A 6,635-nucleotide genomic window follows, 5' to 3' on the forward strand; every position below is an offset into this window, starting at 1 on the left:
TTTTTGTGGGAGTTTCTCTAACCGACAACCACCGCTATGAGCCAAAGTGGTGATACAGCGTCTTGCCCACGCTGCCACAATTGTCCTATACTTTGCCGCCATATAGAACGCCTTAACTAAGTGGATCCACTAGTCTATGCTAAAAAGCACTAAGGAATCATTTAAAAAGTATGATCCTTTTCTACCCATGATGGCTACATGGTTTATGGAGACTTGAGTTATTATAAACTCGCATCTCCATATTGGTGCTCAATACTACTCCCAAAAATATACTTAGCTCATATGTTTTTTAAAAAAAACTCTTTCTTTGGTTTGAGATAATTACTCAAAACTTAGCTTAAAAGCTTTCTTGGAAATCGGTGTTTCCTTTCTTGCTCAAATGTGAAAATATTTCTTTAACTCTTGGGAATACTTAGTTCCCGTATAATCTTTGAAGAATTGAACTTTACTCTTACTCTTTAGTAAACTCAAAGCCTGAGTCTTAAAACAAAGTTAAAACGTTTGTGAAAGACTTTTGGAAAACTTTATGAGCTTCTCTTGACTTAATTCTTAGCCTCTTGACTTGACTCTTAACTTTCCTTGAAATGAATTATGGATTCAAGGTTCATGATCTCATGTTTATGGATGATTTCATGATGTTTATACGTACCTTAGGGTGTTGGAATCAACTAGAAAACATAGGTACGCTGCTAAGGAACTAGTACGGAAAGATGAGGACTGGGGAGAATGAGAAGAATTAGCGTCCCTGGCGCTCTGAGAGGTGCGGGGGGCCAACCCTTGAATTTCAGGGGCTGGGTTGGAGCGCTCTCTATGGCGTGGCGCCCCAAAGCCCAAACTTCAGAGCCCCTTTTGGGGCGCTCTGGCTGGGGCGACGCCCCATGCCCCTGCCCAGGTGCACTCCGATTTTTCTTGCTCATTTGTCAACTCTAAACCCCCCCCCCCCATTTCAACTTGGTTCTTTCCCTCAAACACTTAGAATCGACTATACCCTCAATATATACAACATTCAACTTGAAATCACACATAAATACATGAATCAACCTCAAGAAACTTCAACAACAAGAACTCACAAGATTTCAAACAAATTAGCATCAAGAACTCATAGGATTTACTTTCAAAACAATACAGCTTCGCTGAATTGAATCATGATTGGCGCGTGGGTGAACTAACCCAATGCTATGTAATCTCATATACCTCGTAAGGATCACCCCTTGACAAAATCCACGAGCGATTCTTGAAGAACTTGACGATTCTAGCTCCTTTTCTTTTTTTCTCCTTTTCTTTTCTCTTCTCTCAAAACCCTAACTTAGTTTTCAAAAGCGTAAACTGACCAAGTTCAGTTTAGACCCCAATTATAGTCCTAAAAACGAAATAAAATAACTTGGTAAGGAAAATACCAAACTACCCTTTCAAAATCCGGATTAGACTTTCTTTATTTGAACAACCCAACTTCAAATGGGCATATCTCAGTCATATGAACTCGGAATCGCGCAAACTTGGTGGCGTTGGAAAGATAATTCCAAGATATTTCCTACGGTATCTGGAAGCACACCTAAATCATCCTGAGATAGGAGTTATGGTCTTTTGAAATTGACCCAAAACTCAAACTTAACATAGCTTAACAAATTTCCAAATTTTTCATTCTTTCCTAAAATGACTATTTCCAATTCTAACTCTTTCTAATTCTTTCAATGTAACACCCCAGAAATCTAAGGACCTAAGCTAGAGCCTAACATGTAGTCTAGTGTCCTAAATAGGGTTAACTTGAAGATAAGAGTCGTAAAATGACCTCCCTAAGTTAGTACTAATGTTTTAGGACTTACACGTCAAGGCATGACCCCCAAGGACCCCCCAAGGGTTCTTGAGGAGGACCCAAGTGAAGGCCCAAAAAACTGTCAAATGACAGCACCACCTACAGATGGGCACCCACGCCCTGTAGGTGGGGGTCGTAGGTCGAGACATAGTCTCCCCATTCTTCCCTTGATCCTCCCCCTCTCCGAAAATGATGCTTCACCAGCACGTGGCGTCACCCCACCTATGGTCCTTAGGTGGGGGAGTAGTAGGTCACCCCTAGGACTGCTTAGTCTCGACCAACTAAGGGGCAAATGGGTAAAATCCTAATTAATTAATTAAGGGTGGGGGCGGTTCCTATTAGTTATTTTATACATATTTAAGCACTTTTAACTATTAACCAACTCTTTTAACACCTCATAACTCACAAGACTCAAAACATAACCAACTCTCATCTCCCAAAATTCTCTCTCTAGGACTCTATTGAAGAGCAAGGTCAAGGTCAAGCTAGGGGTTCAAGAACCAACCTTTCTTCTCCAATTTAGTGTGGAATTAAACCTAAGGTATGGATTCTTTTCATTCTTGGGTAGCTATCCCCCAAGAAGTCCCTTCGAAGTATGTTTAAGACTTCCAAAACCTAGGGTTTTCATCTAGTCGTGGGTCTTCTTCCAAAACTATTTCTATTGTTTAATTGTGGTTTATTATGATTGATTATGATGATTTCTGGTTAGATTAATGGAGTATTGTTGGATTTTGATGAAAATTTCCCTTGGACCCATGATTTCTGTTTCTTCCCAAATTGTGAACTAAGGTGTGACTTGATTGATCATGTAAGTGAAACGACCCCAAAAATGCCTGAAAATGTGCTTCGGAAACACCTATAATTGTAATTTCCATATATCTCAAAATCCGTGCATGATTTCGGAAATTCGACTTCATATTCTTATTCAGGGGGTCAAATTGAGAGGGAAATGGGTCTAACCCGAATTTTAGAGCAACCGTATCAAAATTCGAAAATCGCAAAAAATGCGATTTTGAGGGTCAACTTTAAAGGGGCATATCTCTCAGCACACAAGGAACTGGAAGGAGCTCAACCTATCAAAATTAAAGCTCTGTGAGTTAGCTTTCCAACGCAATTTGTTTCACCTCATTCCGAGTTAGGATGAAGGAGTTATGACCATTTTCGTAAAACCTGTCCGGCAGAAAATGCAAATTCCAGTAGCCGAAAACACTGTTCACCCGCCTCAAATTTTTTTTCTAAGTGTTGGGACGTTTTTATAAAAAGGGGACATATCCATACTTAGTCATTTAACTTCAAAACATCCAAAAACTCTCTCTAAACCCTCTCCAAAAATTCCACCAAGATCATCAACCAAATTCAAGGATCCCAAGCTTTAATTCCGGATTCAAGATTCAATTTCAAGCAATTCTCCATTCCAATCTTCATCAAGAATTCTCCAAAGTTGAGGTATGTGGGTTGATTGTGGAAACCTTCCTTTCCACAAGTCCAACCATTTATCCTCTATTTTACTTCAAGTTTATGGGTCCTTATGATCATTTATGAACTCTTGAATTATGGAATTATTACTACACATCCTATTATGGTCTATTTTTGTATATTATCATGAAATTGAATGATTATATGATGTTTATGGTTTTCATGCCTCAATGATCAAATTATGAAGGTTGTTATATATGTATATATATATGTATGTTGTTGGTGGGCTGTTTTATATGGATTTTGAAATTGGTTGGACTTAGTACTCTTGAAACACATGATTTTATTTACATGAATAAGTAGCCCACCATATGTTTGATAAAATGTCATTTATAGAATTCTTATGAAATGGAAGATCCAATGTACGTCCTATGAGTCGGATGATTATATAAGTATTGAAATGATGATGAAATGGATACATGTATATGATTTTCTCTATATAGTGTGTGAGTCGATCAAGCCTAGCTCGGGGGGTTGTAGGCCCGGGTAACCGTATCAAGGGGTTGGTACCTTGATTGCCTAGTACGGGGGGTAGTAGGCCCGTATAACCGTATCGAGGGGTTTGTACCTTGGTTGCCTAGTACGGGGGGTAGTAGGCCCGTATAACCGTATCGAGGGGTTTGTACCTTGGTTGCCTAGTACGGGGGGTAGTAGGCCCGTATAACCATATTGAGGGGTTTGTACCTCTTTCGCCTCTCCAAGGGGGTGGTAGGCCTTGGAAATACTATATTGATGGTCACTCACTACACATATATTATGTCCTACTAAATATGATTTTTATATAAGCATCATTATACATATCATCTCATTAATATGCTATCTATCGGGTACGATTATGCATTTTGCCTATGATGTCCATCCCTTGTTGCATTGCATTGCATCCCATATACTTAGTACATTCAAACGTACTAACGCATACTCTATGCCTACATGATGTCACCATGTAGGGACCGGAACACAGCTTGACCCTCGTCCTCCGCGTGGCTAATACGATTTTCTATCAAGGTTATTGGTGAGTCCTCCATTCCGGGGACGTTGCTTATGATCTTTTGCTATGTATAAGACTTTTCCTTTTAGTTATGTTTTGACTATAAGGGTGAGCCCAGTTGTTTGTCTTGGCCCCCGCTAAAGTACCTATGTTTAGAGGTGGTGTTGGACAAGTTGTGTATTATGTTTGAGCTTGATTCATCTATGGTATTTATGTATCATTTCTTCTTTCTTTTTTTCTTGCTCCCTTAGTCCCGATTTCCCCCTTTGATTATGCTTATTGCTTATGGTCATTTTAATTGCTTCCGCGACCAAGGATGTGTAATGATACGCTATGAGGCTTGTTTGGGGTTCCTTCGGGTTCCCCATTCGCCGATCACGTCTAGGCCCTAGGCTTGGGTCGTGACAGTAAGCTTGACAATTGATTATGTTTATGTTTATTAAGTTATTGAATCATTAAATTCCTCTATCTAGTGTTGTAATTCTAGTAGTTAGGGTTGATCTTGATTCTTAGCCTTGAAGGGCAATAACTAGGGTTTGTGTATGTTGATGAAGATTGTATATGAACTCATGATTCACTTATATAGTGATGATCCTATGACTATGGTGTAATTGTGGTAGTGATGCAAGACCATTCTTCCCTATACCCTTTACACTTGATTATGCATGAAGTGTGTATGTATGTTTATGATAAGCTTGTTGTGTAATTGAAAGGTCATTCTCATGAACACACTATGAATATGATGTGAAAGATTTACTCACATGTTGATGATTCTAAGGTTGAAAGGACATGCTCACCCTATGAATCTATGAGCTAGTATGGTACTATGTTGGTTGAGTGCCTAGTGCATTCTTTCATGAATATGAACTTAAGTAAAGACTTAATACGACTTTTAAAGGGAATTATGTTTAGCACCGAGCGGATATGAGTATGAGATGGGTTCTTTCACACTAGTAGTTGGATTTCCAATATGGTTATCTCATGAGATGGAAACCTCCACGTTAGTAGTTAGGGTTTCTAGTATCAATCTCTTTATCTCATAACTATGTGCCCACATAGGTCTTTAGCTAGTTGATCCACCTAAAAACTATTACGAAAGTTCTACCTTATGCAAGTAGGACACCTCTTTCCGGTGTAGGGGTAGAACACCGGATTCCATGTAGCTCACATGGTCTATGTCGGTTAATGGTATTTTCCCTATATGATAAGAATATGGATTATAATAGGAACATGGACTTTAATTATGACTTCTTAAGAGGTACTACTTAGTATGATTGGGGGTATGGAACTTCACTTATGCATTGCAAAAGTTTAAGAGGGGTTGTGGTGAGGTTCTCTTATGTTATAATGACTTATGGATAATGTATGTATGGTATGTGTGAATGTTAAGGTTGACTTCACGTGTTACAAGTTATGAACATGAATGGCTCCTTACTTATGAATGTTGGCTATGAATAAGGCAAAGTAAGATATGTATGTGTTGTTGGTGGCCTAAATGTGATGCTTAGCATTTGGTAGGGTTATGGGATCTTACCTTTGCATTGCACTAGTATGGCTTTGGGTTGCTTATATGTTGGTTTGAATTATGTTTCTTTATAAATGTGCATTATCGTTTTTAAACTTGATAAAGGCATGATTTCAACTAAATGTCTCTTTTATGCATGTTTTAATGATTTTGTGCATGGCTGCCATACTTAGTACATTATTTGTGCTAACCCATATTTTCTACATTCTATGAGTGTAGGTTCGGGTCATTGAGACGTATTACTTTCTTTAAGTGAAGCTTGGGTTGACTATTCCCTAGGCTTGTTGAGTCCTCAAGTTCGAGGACAAGATGTTATCATTTTCTAGCTTTTATTGTACTTTCTACCTTTGAGACTTTATTGATGTAAAAGGGCTTTTGACCCTATTTGTACTCTCTATTGTACTAGATGGTGATTGACACAAGTCTAGATTCTTATTTTTGTCTATGAAGAAGAAGTTGACTTCTATTGTAAAAGTTTTAAATTTTCCGCATTATGTATTTATGTTATGATTATGCTAAGGGGTTGTATTATGCCATGTTGCTCCTAGGGGGCAACCCCGGGTCGTGACATTCAATTAGTGAGATGTTACATCCTCTTTCCAACGGCACCAAGTTTGCCTCATTTTGAGTTTGGAGTAAAATGTTATAACTGCTTTACCAGAGACTACTACAACAGAGTTTTCTGAATCAATGACCTACAAATCACTTCTATGGGACGTAGAATTTTCTACAACACATATTGTTCACTCGTGGAAAAAGTACTGGAGTCAAAATTGTGGGTTTAATTCTTATGGACCGATCTACAGGTCGTAGTTTAGGCCCGTAGAATGAAC

This window comes from Solanum verrucosum, unplaced genomic scaffold, assembly GCF_900185275.1.
Source record: "Solanum verrucosum unplaced genomic scaffold, falcon-dt-bn FXZP01000109.1, whole genome shotgun sequence".
Lineage (NCBI taxonomy): Eukaryota > Viridiplantae > Streptophyta > Magnoliopsida > Solanales > Solanaceae > Solanum > Solanum verrucosum.